The 16,639-nt window shown below is 38.9% G+C and overlaps 1 protein-coding gene across 6 annotated transcripts in view; it reads right to left on the reverse strand.

Annotated features, from left to right (window-relative positions):
* LOC121382081 (5'-AMP-activated protein kinase subunit gamma-1-like) overlaps positions 1–16,639 on the reverse strand; it is a 374,706-nt gene that overhangs the window by 212,084 nt on the left and 145,983 nt on the right. The gene's annotated exons all lie outside the window — the stretch shown is intronic.

Consider the following 16,639-nt stretch of genomic DNA (forward strand, 5'->3'; position numbering starts at 1 on the left):
TAGTTTCAACCTCATGGTGTATACTGCATAACAACTGTATAACAAATAAAACTATATTTATTTATTGCCAGTGGATAATAGTATTTGCACAAATAACCAATGTTACATATTACTACCAATCACAGACACAGCTGTTTTTACTCCGTAAATATTTGATGGTGCACCTCAAACTTTGCAGTGCAGGGTGTATACTACCAAATAAAATCCAATAGATGACAATAGTAACATATGTGCCTAAAACTCCTACCTGCAGCGTATCAATTGACATAAACACCACGGATATAGATACTACCACCCCTTACCCTTAAAGTGAATCAGAAAAAATTAGGGGTCAAGCTACTCATTTCAGAAATAACGGGTAGGGTCTATCACTACCCTAGTTCTGCACAAACTTTTAGTATATTTTTTTTACAGGTACCCCATACATGTTTCAAGCACAAGGCTACTTGACACAGTGGTACTAGATGAAATAAAATTGCATACATTTTTTACCCATATGAAACAAATTTTTTTTACAACCAACACACACATTTATAACCAATCATACCTCGAACTTTGACCTAGCCAAAGTTATTTGGTTTAGTACTACCTGCAGGTGGCAAAATTGTGTGATCCAATCAAATAAGAGCTTATAAAATGATATAGACAGAAGTGTCAGGAGTGACGGAAAGCTAATATAAATTGATCGAGACTAGTTCACTTGTCATATGGTATGGTTATGTGACAACTGTGGGAGTAATTATTGTCTTGAAATTCATGTTATGTTTTTTCAGTCGGTAATGTTAATAACGATCAAGCTTATTTTATTTACAGCACTTTACAATTTAATGCACCCTCCCAACAGAACAATATTCGAAATATAATACTTTTTTAAAAGAGAAAAAACTGCATGTTAAATTTGCTATATGAAAGACTGGTTCTGTCAAACAAAGGTGGCGGACGGTTGTAAAGAACTTGTTTTTACTACTGAAATGACAATAAAAGAAAATATTTTTTAAAATTATTTAACAAACTTGTAATGCATTCAAGAACACATATAAAAAATGTTTTAGCTTAATATCTTGAGGCACTGTAAAAAAAAAAAAGTCAGAAATTTTTTAAGTGGGACAGGACAGACAGAAAGGAGACAGACAGACAGACGGAAGAACTGGGACAAAACTTATAGTCCCCTCCAGTTGGACTGGTAGAGGACTAATAACAAATGTTTGTTTGGTTTAACGACACCACTAGAGCACACTGATTAATTAATCATCGGCGATTGGATGTCAAACATTTGGTAATTCTGACTTCTACTCAGAGGACACTCACTACATATTTCCTAATGCAGAAAGGGATCTTTTATATGCACTTTCCCACAGACAGAAAAGTATATACCACTGCCTTTGACCAGTTGTGTTGCACTGGTTGAAATGAGAAAAAAAAACAATCAGGTGAATGGATCCACTGAGGTGGTTCGATCCTGCGACGTAAGCACCTCAGGAGAGCAATGAACCTACTGAACAAATGCACTATGATACTGTTTACATGTATGTCTGAAACGTAATCTGTATACAGCATGATGACTTTTCTTTAATGTTCCCAACCCCTCCCCCCACGAGGGGAATGGGGTAAATAGCAAAAGTGATATTCTGTTTACCAAGCAAGATTTTCAAGTAAATTCATCTTAACTCAATCATTGTAGGTTTTTTGCTTTCAGTACAAAACAAATACTACCACTAAAAACAATTGGTAATGCAAATTACTCAAAAGGCTGAGTATCTATATCAGCCAAATGGAACTACACAAAAACTATCTGGACGACGTTCAGTCAGGGTTGGGAAGTAGCTCAGTGGTAAAGTACTTGTCGGTTTCGGATAGATTCCCATCGGTGGGGCCGTTGAGCTATTTCTTGTTCCAGCCAGTGTACCATGGCTGGTATACCAAAGGCCTTGGTATGTGCTATCTTGTCTGTGGGATGATGCTACCAATGGAATAAAAGTAGCAGGTTTCCCTTTAAGACTATATGCCAAAATTACTAAATGTTTGACATCCATTAGCCAATGATTAATAAATCTAGTGGTGTCGTTGAAAACCCCCAACTTTAACGTTTAGCCAGATCGAGAAGAAAAACGTTCATTAGACTACTTTCTAACAAATGACCACATCAGGAATCAGTGAAGTAGTTTGCGAATGTTAGCATCACTTGCTGTCGTTGAACGTGATTTTCACCAAATTGGCCTAACCGCTAATATTGTTTTGAGTCTTTTAAGCCAGAATTGCACTGCATCCACAGAAATGCACATTATACAGACATAAGATTGATAACACATACAAAATTGAAACATCTGTATTTATAATTATTGAGTTAAAGTTTGTTTTCATTAACAACACCACTAGAGCACATTGATTTATTAAACCTTTTTCTTGGTCAATCTGATAGAACAGTGTATGAGTTACAAATAATATGACCTTCTCCTATATAGAGTATTCGATACACCAGGAGTATTAAGAATGTAAATTGTGCATTGTTACACAAATGCATCATATGATTTGTTTCCGCTTATGAATGATTATAAAGTATAGACACATCATACTTAAGAAACATGCGAGAAATCAGCTGTGTGTATACATATACATTCTAGATACATACTTTCTTTTCACTCGATCTGTTCTGACCGTAAGGTTGTTATTATTATTATTATTTTTTTTTTATGTTTTTTTTTCATTTAATAGATTTTAGCAAATTATATAAAAGCTATGCAAAGAAAGAAATGTTTTATTTAACGACGCACTCAACACATTTTATTTACGGTTATATGGCGTCAGACATATGGTTAAGGACCACACAGATTTGGAGGAAACCCACTGTCGTCACTACATAGGCTACTCTTTCCGATTAGCAGCAAGGGATCTTTTATTTGCACTTCCCACAGGCAGGATAGCACAAACCATGGCCTTTGTTGAACCAGTTATGGATCACTGGTCGGTGCAAGTGGTTTACACCTACCCATTGAGCCTTGTGGAGCACTCACTCAGGGTTTGGAGTCGGTATCTGGATTAAAAATCCCATGCCTCGACTGGGATCCGAACCCAGTACCTACCAGCCTGTAGACTGATGGCCTAATCACGATGCCACCGAGGCCGGTTCCAAAAGCTATGCATGCATATTCCATATTTCACACCCTACTCTTATTTGGTTTTCAGAAAATATCCTTACCTACTCGATTTCAGACATAAAAAAAAAAAAGTAAGAAAAAAAAAGCAACCCTTAATGTTAAGCAGTTAAGAGGAAGCGTTGATGAGAAATTTTATGTGTTACTCATTCTGTTCTGGTTTTCTGCATGAACATTGTATGGGGCCATTCAACAATTACGTAGTATTTTATGGAGAGATTGAGTCACGTTTGCATTACAAGAAGCATGCCTCCAAACACGTTTAACTTTAGAGGATCTACCGACTACATTGCTGAAGGTTGCATTCTACCAGAGAAGAAAACAGTTAAGTTGGATTTGTTTAGCAACACCACTAGTGCACATTGATTTATTAATCATTGGCTATTGGATGTAAAAACAATTTGGTAATTCCGACAGTCACAGAGAGGAAACCCGTTATATTTTTCCATTAGTAGCAAGGGATACCACAATCTATGATATACCAGGCTAGAATGAGAAATAGCCAAATGGGCCCCGATGATGGGGATCGATCCCAGACTGACCTCGCATCAAACAAATGCTTTACCACTGGGTTACATTCCACCCACCAAAGAAGAAAGTTCTGTTTCGAAGTATGAGATACATTGCTAAATATTTATGGAGTAGAAAAAAGCTGTGGCTCTAATTGGTAGGAATGTGTCACGATGATTATTTGTGCAAATACTATTATTCATTGCCAATAATAAATACACTTTTATTTGCTATGCAGTCCTTATGCTGTATACATGACAGTGCAGGGGTATCCCCAAAAAAGGAATTGTCATTTTTAGTAAAAATTAGAGTTATTAATAAAAACATTCATCATATCTCTTAAATGGTATGTGATCCTCCCATTTTCTTGCAGGTAGATTAAATGTGGGGTGCCACCCTTTTTATTGATGTACTTCCTGGGTGTGTTGATACGCTGCTTATATCAGTTTTATTAGTAAACATTAACATTATAGGCAACAGGAACTGATTTGGTAAATTGATACTTGAAGAACCCTAGGAAACTGTGGCCACTTTTTTTAAAGCAGAAAATATTTTTTTGTTGACTTGGGTAAACAAACAAACAAACAAACAAACATACATACATACATACATTTATGCTACGTTGTATACTATACTATAAGCAGAATGCATGTTTAGTACTAAAATTTTGATTTAAAAATACTGTCAAATAATTTATAATGTAAATGCACCTGTACTAAGTGGTCACCTGTCTAACGTGGCCATGGCCACCTAAATTGGATCCCAAATCACTAAAATACCTCTATTAAGTGGCCACAGTAAAGTTTTACTATTATATAAAAGGGATATTTTAACAACAGATATAAGGTGCAGCAAATAACCGATCTTCACACCTTCAGGAATACTAGTACCTATTCAGTCCCAACATCTCTACTGTGTATCAATTAAAAAAGTATGACTCTGGAATGCATCTAATTGCCTCTGGGCAGGACACGCTTTGCATTTGTAGATTCACTTACTATGACAATACACCACATGAAGTAGGAAATAAATAATTAAATGGAAAAACAAAACAAACTTGTTGAGAACGGTTAATTGAATACATTGCATTTGCATTATTTCTGAAGGAGACAACATGTCAAAAGTTAATTTATAATCAACTGTGAAGCATGCATCCATTGATTAGCAGTACAGACGGTAAAACAAGAAACAACAACAAATGTTTTAAAGACTATATATGTGGCAACCTGTACTCAGCGGCCACCTGTCTTAAGCGGCCACTTTTATCTATTCCCTTGTGTGACTGCTTAAGACAGGTTTGACTGTACAGTGAAACCCCCCAAAACCAGACCCTCTTTTAATCAAAATTCTTTCAGAACCAAACATTTTTCAGTCTTTTTTCTAAATACGAGTTCATAAAATAATCTCTGTAAAGTCCTTCCCACAGGGATTGCCCGTTTGTCATACTATGGAATTTACTACAAGTTATTTATTTCTGAGCAAATTATTTTATAAATTGCACACAAAAATTGTTTGTCTTGTTTTTTTCAAAAACTCTTTTACATTTTTTTCTTCTTATGTCAAACCAAACTGAAATTATTTACAAAAAAACATTTTTGTAGGAGGATGGGACGGACAATAGACACCCCTTAAAACAAGACTTTTGACTTGGTCCTGTGGGTGCCTGGTTTAAAGAGGTTTCTCTATGTATGCCATTCACACAAGTAGTTCATTTTTCTCCTCCTCCCTTTTTCTCTCTTTTTTTTTAATGATATAGTAAGTAAATTCTGTAGTATGGATGGTTGCTGGTGAAAAGAAAATATGTTAACAGTTTTCAGAAGTTACTGAAAGACAGCAGTGTAAAGCTGCATCCTAACCATGTGACAGATTTATATGTCCGTGCTGTAAGCGTGCGGTTAGAACAAGGCGATTGAAATCAACGATTTCTAAAATAATCGTTTGCATCGCTCACAGCCAGTTAGGATACAGCTTTACCAATGGCTTACATGTAAATCTGCGCAAATAACAAGTACTAAGCTGCAAATCCAACAACTACCGTAAACTTCAAGCTGATGGCTTTTATCCACTGCAATATACAGCCTACTAAAAGGCTGTTTTATTATACTTCACAGTTTGTACATGTTTGTCTGACTACATCAATGACCAAGTTTGTCAAACCTATTAATCATCTGCCTAATGTATGTAAACCTGACACGAGATATAACATGACTACATGTACATCAGTGGTGTCTGTATTTTTTTAAAATGGACCCAAGTATTGTTTTTTATTATTATTATTATGATTTCTTATATATCCTCAAAAACCAAGTTCAAAAATATTAAAGCATCTTTTCCAACTACATGTAAGTTATTTAAGGTGCTTGTATATTAGTATCAATAGTGTTAATTTCAGTAGATGATTTATTTAAATTTATACATGTTAGTCGGCATCATACGAAACATTTATGGACAGATGGATATTGCTTAATAAATCTCATATAAGATATAAACTTTAAAAAAATAGATATATACAACAACAACAACAAAATCATCAAAACAAGTCAAAACCATAATGTCATTACAAGATTAATTTTGTCTTCACAAGAGTAACATTCATTTTCCTTAAATGCCATGCTAATTTAAAATGGCTCATCGACCTAACTGCCATCAAGTAATATTCTCAATAACACAGGATAGTTCAATTCAAGTGTTTGTCTTGTATGAAGACTGGCTTGGAGTGAAATTTGGATAAAGCTGTACCTGTAAATCTATGAGTGATATTCACGACATGGTAAACAAGTCATTATAAACAAACAGCACGACGGACAGATCAATGCCGTTGACAGCATCCCACACCTGAGCTGACACCGAGATGTTTAATAATTCATAGCACTGTCATTTTTGTAAGCCTCCTGCAGTTCATGGCTGAAGCAAGACGTCAATTAGGTAAAGAGCAACTGAAGTCAAAACAACACATTGCAAAAATATTTTTTCATTATAGGATGCATAATATGTATGTTATTCCTGTTTTGTTAAATCCTCAGTTACCAATAAAGCTGAAAAACATGTTGTTGCCTTTTCAGTGGTACATGAAGTACAAAGAACGGTTATTTCAAGATTTAGTCAAGAAAAAAGATAAACATTGATTTCCTGTCCCCATATACATTGTAGGCTAATCCTACTGAAAAAGTAGCAAGGCATAGTTTATATGCAGTTTCGCTCTGGTTCATTTTCTATCACCGAGTTACATATCAGCCTTAAAGTTTGTTTTATTTAACAATACACCTAGAGCACTGGACATAAAATATTTGATCACTTCGACACATATACTTCACGGGGAAATGTGCTACATTTTCTCATTAGTAGCAAAAGATCTTTTATTACATAAAAAGATCCTTTGCTGCTGATAGAAAAATGTGAAAAATATGCACATTCCCACAGACAGAACATCGCAATGCTACAATATACTAATCATGGAGCAGTGGAAAACCCAATGGGCCGATTTCATATGTCTGGGTTTCGTAACACCGGGTTATATGAAAACCTAGGTTTAACACTGGTTTACGTAAATCGCAGAAAAACTTGACGAAGATCTACACCTGTGGTGGATTTCACATGTATGTTTTACCCGTGTTTAAAAAACCATGCTTTTTGCATGGGTTACCCGCAGATCTGAAAAGGGACATAAGTGAGGGATAGCTTACTCGTCATCACATTGTAGTTGAAACTTGTTAACAGTATTTATTAGCATTCGCGTACCAAATGGGGGATCAGCTACCTCCTACTACCACAGTCTGGGGAAAACCTTCGTATTCGGGGAAACATGATGGAGATGTTTGGACAAAATGACCAGGCCTAAAAACGTTTCACCATGTATTTCCATTATTTTACTCACAATATTAGTTATAATCCATGTAAAATGCGTACAGAACCCTACATAGCTGTTGGTAATAATATCAATAAACGTTGTTACCCAGAATCAGGCATTTCACTTTAATTCGTGCAAAAACGAACATGGTGAATAATTGATGTGTGAAGGGGTGGATCTAATGATACAGTCGTGGTAAAAACAAAAAACCCCACAAAAAAAGGAAAAAGGGCATCTTGACTAAAATGGGGGGGGGGATCCCCCCCCCCAACACCCCACTCTTTATCTGCTACTGTAGTGGGTTAAAAATGGTCTCTAAAATACGTTAACATTTCATGGCTCTGCGATACTGACGTAAAACACAATTTTGCTACTGAAATTATCCATGAAGAAAAGTTACTTTGAGCAAACCCAGCGAAAAACCACTTCAAAGGCAGGTTTAAAAAAGCAATACAATTGTAACCCAGTGTCAAACTAGGGTTATTGAAAACCAGACATGTGAAAAAAACAGAAAGAAGTGTTTTATTTAACGACGCACTCAACACATTTTATTTACGGTTATATGGCGTCAGACATATGGTTAAGGACCACACAGATTTTGAGAGGAAACCCGCTGTCGCCACTACATGGGCTACTCTTCCGATTGGCAGCAAGGGATCTTTTATTTGCGCTTCCCACAGGCAGGATAGCACAAACCATGGCCTTTGTTGAACCAGTTATGGATCACTGGTCGGTGCAAGTGGTTTACACCTACCCATTGAGCCTTGCGGAGCACTCACTCAGGGTTTGGAGACGGTATCTGGATTAAAAATCCCATGCCTCGACTGGGATCCGAACCCAGTACCTACCAGCCTGTAGACCGATGGCTTGCCACGACGCCACCGAGGCCGGTCAGACATGTGAAATGCACAGTAAACATGACCCAGGGTTTAACCTAGGTTTAACCATATGTTTCCAAAACCCACCGATAACCCAGACATATGAAATCGGCCCAATCTGTCTACAGAAAGAATGCAATCCTATGATGTAGGGACCTGAGATGAGCACTTTTTCAACTGACCCGCATGTACCTCCCCTCCCCCTCCTGGAGAACAAAGGTTACGACTTCCAGGGTTCTTTATCACCCTTCTTGTTAACAAGAACCATCCCCAGACTACAAATACTGGTATTGTCTATATGTTTTGGTCTAAAAGTTAAACATTTCTATTTGAATATCAATTTGCAAACATTTTACTTTAAATTAACTTAGGAACAAAGAAAACATTATCCTCATGCTTTTTGTGGAATATGTAATCTTAATACATGTATGTGTCATTGCATATCTACACTTTTGGAACAGTGTGCTTCAAATGTCTTCAAACTAGCACACAAGACAGTTTTGTTTGTATAATCAGGTGAGTTAGACTTATGGCTAGTCACACAAGCTCTATATTATCAAAATGGATGGGAACAAAACCTTTGTACCTAAAAATTTCTACTTTCATCAAACTCAAACGTTCTCATGGAAACTTGACAGGTAATATTCATGACTGAAACAATAATCAATATTTATTTGATAAATGAAGTGGATTGGCAAACTACTCCAGATGGAAACACTTCATCACAGACCTGAATGTTTTTCTACGCTCTGATTTATATTGTCATTAAGTATCTCACCCCATTCTAGAGCCATTTTTTTTTTTAAAATAACAATTCAATTACCGTAAATGTTTTTAAAAAATATATATCGGCAATACAAACAAAACCCCCCAAAACCCCCCAAACCCAAACCAAGTGTAGCATCGAGGTACATGATACGGTTGAAAGGAGTTTGATGGCTAAGCACACACATTCTTAGATAAGGAAGATATTGCCCGGACAAAGATTTCCTTTCATGTTCACTAATGCATGAAAAGTAGGTCATGGTGACCTAATTATGGTATGTGAAACACTGTTGTACTTGGATACAAGGTTTGATGATCCTATATGGATAATTGATAAGAAAAATAAACCCCAGAAACAAAAAGATTACAGACAGCTGCCATATCACATACCACCCGTCAAAGATGGTGCCAAAAACAAAAAGGGGCCTGTCATAATAACCAATTTTGTGACTGTCATAATATCATAAATGGCTGAACTGCATTGTTACAATTGCTGTGATATGGCAGCATTGTGAATCACATAGCCTGGGGATGTGCCGTATTTGATCTGGTGCAGAAAAACATGTTATCACGTTTCACTGAAAACATACCAAATATATCCTGAAGCAAACAGACGATTGGTTTCAGACTATTTTTGTCAATATTAAAATAAATACTTAATGATCAGAGCAACCAAAATAAAGAGTGATGCAAATGCTAGTGTTTATTTTTCTTTGCTCGTGACTTGAGGTCAATATACAGATAATGTAATATAAAACATTGTATGCCAACAGGATTCATACAAGACTTCCAGTATTCAGACAAGTTATAAAAGTCTAGCGTAAACAAGTAATACAGATACAGAAAGAAAGAAAGAAAGAAATGTTTTATTTAACGACGCACTCAACACATTTTATTTACAGTTATATGGCGTCAGACATATGGTTAAGGACCACACAGATTTGGAGAGGAAACCTGCTGTCGCCACATAGGCTACTCTTTTATGACAGGCAGCAAGGGATCTTTTATTTGCGCTTCCCACAGGCAGGATAGCACAAACCATGGCCTTTGTTGAACCAGTTATGGATCACTGGTCAGTGCAAGTGGTTTACACCTGCCCACTGAGCCTTGCGGAGCACTCACTTAGGGTTTGGAGTCGGTATCTGGATTAAAAAACCCATGCCTCGACTGGGATCCGAACCCAGTACCTACCAGCCTGTAGACCGATGGCTAACCACGACGCCACCGAGGCCGGTTACAGATACAGATACAGATACAGACACATACAGATAATCAGAATATGGATGCAATATTGTAAAAAAAAACCCACCCTAAATTAATAATATACGGAAAAACAGGGATTTAGTGATTACAAATGACTAATTGTTTTACATCATCTGGTGGCAATACAAGATATCAACGGTAGATACTCACAAAAGCTGCACCCTTAGATTTTCATGTTGTGACAATAGTTGTACTTACCTGAAAGGATAAACAAAATACAAAATTTAAAACAGTTATAAAATTCAATAAGACTTTTTCAATGAATGATGCTATGTATACTCGACAAAATTAATTAAGCGCGAGTAGATATTTAATGCATTTTTCTTTACGGTACACAATACATTTAATTGTGGCTTTACAAGGCATACAAAGCTTGCATTTTGTTTATTGTTAACATTAGTCAAAGTTTACTCAAACAACATTTAGAAAATCATCCTTGTTCAAAACTTGCTAACATAAATCATAATACAAGAAAAAAATGACAAAAAAACAAATCTACGTGCAATTAATTTTATCGAGCATAAATGCACGATGAAATGGAATTTTATCTAAAATTATGATAACAGTAGAAGCATGTGACTGTATGGTAATCACTTAAAACAAGCAAACCATGCCCCACAGTTTTGTATCTCTTAAGTTCAAGGGCCATAACTTTTGTAACAAATGGGTGAATCACCATGAAAATTAAACTTGATGGGTAATAGTACATGATAAAGCTAAACACAAAAATGTCAGCTCAATATCTTAAAAGATTGTGAAAACAAGTTTAAAGTTTGTTTTGTTTAACAACACCACTAGAGTACATTGATTTATTAATCATCAGCTATTTGATGTCAAACATATAGTCATTTTGATACAGTCGTAGAGAGGAAACCCACTACATTTTTCCATTAGTAGCAGGGGATCTTTTATATGCACCATCTCACAGACAGGATAGCCTTTGATATACCAGCCGTGGTGCACTGGCTGGAATGAGAAATAGCCTAATGGGCTCACTGACGCGGATCAATCCTAGACCGACCGTGCAGCAGGCGAGCGCTTTACCACTGGGCTACATTCCGCTCCTTGTGAAAACAAAGGCCGGAAAGTTACAAGTGGGACATACTGACAAAACAGACAAGACAAACAGATGGACGGATGGACAGACAGAACGGCAGACAGACAGAACAGCAGATGGACAGACAGACAGACAGACAGACAAACAAACAGACAGACAAACAGGACTTGGATGAAACCTATAGTCCCCTCCAGTTGCACCAGTAGGGGATTAAGAACACTCATGAACAGAAATGTGTAATTGTGGTGAAAATGAGTTTGAGCAAAAACAAAATGAGGAAACTTTTGCAGAGTCTTCAGAAATAGGGCGTTACCATGGCTTTTCCATCAAAGAACAAGGACACGGAGAGTTGGGATTTTTTGTGGCACTAAAATTAAATTATCTGTGTTTCTATATAAATAATACACAAAATGAATAAAGTCTGGCCATTTCTAACTGAGTATTTTTGCATTGTACATATTGCAAAACAAAAGTAACTCAATAGATAAGGGACTAACGAAATTCTTTATTAAGTTATCAGGCCAGTGTAAAATGCCCGGCATGATGATCAGATTATGAGTAACAGATAATAAATCAATTACTTGCTTAGTTCTGATGAATCAGGTGGTTTTCATCCACGACATATCAATACATTATTCATTGTCAGACATGATATCCTTTAACACCATAGGATATACTATGTCATTATTTTCTTATTTTAAATATACTCTTCAAAAGAAGAAACGCAAAACCACATTGTCGTAACATTTGGAGAATTGATTTAATTATTGAATGGTGAGTCCGATAATTACCAAATGTTGCAGGATTGTTCACAATTCACTCTAGTCCATTGTGAGTAAGTGATAGGACACACCACCAAGGTCAAGGTCATCTGGAGTCAATACCGGGTGTGGCCTCCGCGTGTGTTGACAACTGCCTGGCACCGCCTGCCCATTGAAGCAACCAGAGTACGGATGACGTCCCGGGGGATGGTGGCCCACTCGGCCTGCAAGGCTGCTGCCAGCTCGGGCAGGGTCTGGGGCTGTGGTTGTCGCTGTCGGAGGCGTCGGTCCAACTCGTCCCATAATGCTCAATTGGGTTCAAATCCGGTGATATCGATGGCCAGGGAAGGACATTAATGTTGTTGTTCTGTAGGAAAGCCGTTGTGAGACGTGCTGTGTGAGGCCTGGCGTTGTCATGTTGGAACACTGCGTTGGCCATAATGGAACGATGTGTGGCCGGAGGATCTGGTCATGTAGCCCTGTGCATTCAGGTTGCCCTGCACGTGGACCAGGTCAGTTCTGCCAGTGTGTGAGATGGCTGCCCACACCATGACACTACCCCCGCCGAATCTGTCCACTTCCTGCACGCAGTTTGCCGCATAACGTTCACCATGACGCCTATACACGCGACATCTTCCATCATGACGTCGGAGCAGAAATCGGGACTCGTCACTGAACCACACCTGTCTCCATCGCAGTTGAGGCCATTGTCGATGAATCTGCACCACTGCAGTCGGAGTCGACGGTGCTGTGGTGTTAAGATGACACCTCGAACTGGACGTCTGGCACGAATTCCTACCTCACGTAGGCGGTTTCCGTACGGTCTGGTCGGATATCCTGCGCAAACCTGGTATTGCTGCGGCTGTGGAGGTGGCAGTAGTCAATCGTTCCCGAGGTGGCGTACCCGGATGTAGCGGTCCTGCCCGGGGGGTAGTGACCCGTGGTCGACCGGATCTAGGGAGGTCACGTGTTGATCCATGTTGCTGGTAACGGTCCCACAGTCTGGAGATGGTGCTTGGGGACACATGGAATGCCCTGGCAACGGCCGTTCTGGATTCGCCTGCGTCTAGTCGGCCGATGGCATTGTTTCTCTGCGGTTCACTGAGACGTGGCATGTCCTGGATTGTCAACTGTCGGCCAGATACAGAGGCCAGGCAAGCGAACACCCTGCACTTTTATACTGTCGGTGTTCATGTTGCACGTGCAGACAACGCACGTGCAGTGGTGACATGGTTTGCACGTGGCTGCGTTTTTGCGAATATTCACATTTTGGAACTTTATTGTACAGTAGCTGCGTTTTATCAAATGTAACCGTGGGAATGTGTTTGGGACATGCAATGACCTTATATTCACAAAGCATGAACCGGTAGGAAACATAAAATCGGAGTTATAACCCATTTGTACCCTTTTGCGTTTCTTTTTTTGAAGAGTATAGTATGCAGATAATCAAATCTATATGATCCTTGTTACAGATTTCCAAAGAACATTTATACAGATAAGTATATTATAAGTTAAGTAATTTAGCATGTAGAAGTAGTAAATAAATTACCTATATGTACATGTATATCCATAGTCAAAACCACTTACCACATTTGATCAATACATGTAGTTGTTTTAATGTCGGTTGAAATTTTGTTTAAATATACTACTCAAAAGAATTTAAGGGTCAAAAATTTATAACCAAATAAGTTTCAGAGTGTATTAGATTGATGGTGTAAACTACACCAAATTTTTTATTTATTGTTCCATATTTACAAAAAACCACAAATAAACGTCACTGTATACAAGAAAGTCACATGACATGCTGTCAAAGTTGAAGGTTGTCAAACATGGATTTTACACATTAGAACATTCGCTTAATAGTGTGTGAATCCACCCCTGGCACGAATACACTCGACACATCGTTGCCTCATGCTGTTGATCAGATGTCTGAAGAACTCTTGGGGAATGGCCTGCCACTCTGCCAATAGAAGTTGACCCAGATCATGAAGGTTGGCCGGAGGGGCATGGTTATCCCGAACTCTCCTGCCTAATTCGTCCCAGGTGTTCTCTATTGGGGCCAAGTCAGGCGAATATGCTGGCCAATCCATCCTGGCGATACCTTGTTGTCTGAGAAAGGCCGTTACCACCCTGGCGCGGTGGAGTCTGGCATTGTCATCCTGCAGAACTGCCCCGACGCCAATCTGCTGAAGGCCTGGGAGAACCAACGGCCAGATAATCTCATTCAGATAGCGGATTCCATTCAGATTGCCATCCACCACATAGAGGGGGGTCCTGTGGTGGATAGAGATGCCGCCCCCCACCATTACGCTGCCACCACCGAACCGGTGGCGTTGTCTAACGTTAACATCAGCGAAGCGCTCCCCAGGACGTCTGTAGACACAAACCCGACCGTCGTTGAACTGGAGACTAAACCTGGACTCATCAGTGAACATCACTCGACCCCACTGAACACGTTGCCACCACAGATGAAGCGTGCACCAGTGACGTCTGGCCGTTCTGTGACGTGGTAGGAGTGGTGGTCGAACAGCCTGGCGACGGCAGCGTAGATTATTGGCTCTCAGACGATTGCGTATGGTTTGATCAGACACTCGAGTTCCAGTCGCAGTCCGCAGATTGTCACGTAATCGGCGTGCAGTGGTTGTGCGTTGACGTAGAGCCATATTGGTGATGTAGCGGTCCTCTCTATTTGTAGTGCTTCGGGGTCTTCCCGAACGTGGACGATTTCGAACAGAATTCGTTGCTTGGTACCGTTGCCACAGTCGGCTAATGACACTCTGACTGACACCAAGTCTCAGAGCAACATTTCTTTGCGTATTGCCATCCTGAAGCCAAGCAATAGCCCTTCCTCGATCTTCGATAGTCAGTTGAAGTCGTACCATTGTCGAATTTGGAGTGTGCACCGTACACGAACGCAAGCTCCAATTATATGGAAATTCAGCATTGGGAACATGGAATACACGTGCAAAGCGTGCAAATGAAGCGCTTTGTGAAAAAGCAAGTTATGGGCACTTAGCAGACCTTTCGCTTTCGCCCTAATTTATGTGCAAATGTAAACATGTTTTCGCCATTAGAACTAGTCGACAGTGTCAATGACAGTGGATTTTAATTCATTTATGGGTTGCTTAGACCCACATTCGTCAAAATGGAACAATACCATGCGTGACATTATGGTCTAGCTAATATAATTGACATTCAGAAAATAATGTCGAAAATATCGTCTGACCCTTAAATTCTTTTGAGTAGTATATATACTTTGTTTGAAATATTATTTAATTTGGTTCTCTGTCTGTCTGTTGATGGAACTTTCTAGTAAACATGTCAATACTTTTATGGCACATCATGATTTTGAAAAGCATAACTGTCTTTCCTCGATTTCAGAAAGAAAGAAAGAAATGTTTTATTTAACGACGCACTTAACACATTTTATTTACGGTTATATGGCGTCAGACATATGGTTAAGGACCACACAGATTTTGAGAGGAAACCCGCTGTCGCCACTATATGGGCTACTCTTCCGATTAGCAGCAAGGGATCTTTTATTTGCGCTTCCCACAGGCAGGATAGCACAAACCATGGCCTTTGTTGAACCAGTTATGGATCACTGGTCTGTGCAAGTGCTTTACACCTACCCATTGAGCCTTGCGGAGCACTCACTCAGGGTTTGGAGTCGGTATCTGGATTAAAAATCCCATGCCTCGACTGGGATCCGAACCCAGTACCTACCAGCCACGACGCCACCGAGGCCGGTCGATTTGAGAAAGCATGATTATAGATGTCACTCTTCTAATGTACATGTAGTGACTGTAGCGGATCCTTTGCATTTAGCTCTATGTCTACAAACTTTAAAGGGACAGCCCATGTTAGTTAATCTTCAAACCTGTAACACATTAGGATAAAGTTACAATTTAGTGACACATGAGTCTGTGATTGTGAAATCGTGAAATACCCTCTAAAAATAGACTAAAACTTGTGTTACTTCTCAGACACATGTGCGTTTTTTTAAAATATGGGAAATACCTTTTGTGATATTAAAATCACCAGCATGACAAAAACCACTCCAAATGTGCGGAAATGGATAATCTAAAGAATAAAATCTAAGTGAAGTATGATTTCAGTTATCAAAAATGGCTCTAATAGTCAAGACTTATGCCTTAGTGTGTAAAAACTAGGGTATGTCCCTTTAAATATGAAATTTGGTTCATAGTTGCACTGTAGATGTTTATCGCAAATATTAGGGGCCGGACATAGCCCAGTGATAAAGTGTTCGCTTGATGCGCAATCGATCTGGGATTGATCCCCGTCAGTGGGCCCATTGGGCTATTTCTCGCTCCAGCCAGTGCACCACGACTGGTGTATCAAAGGCCGTGGTATGTGCTATTCCGTCTGAGGGATGGTGTATATAA

Source organism: Gigantopelta aegis, chromosome 9 (assembly GCF_016097555.1).
Source record: "Gigantopelta aegis isolate Gae_Host chromosome 9, Gae_host_genome, whole genome shotgun sequence".
NCBI classification, from domain to species: Eukaryota; Metazoa; Mollusca; class Gastropoda; order Neomphalida; family Peltospiridae; genus Gigantopelta; species Gigantopelta aegis.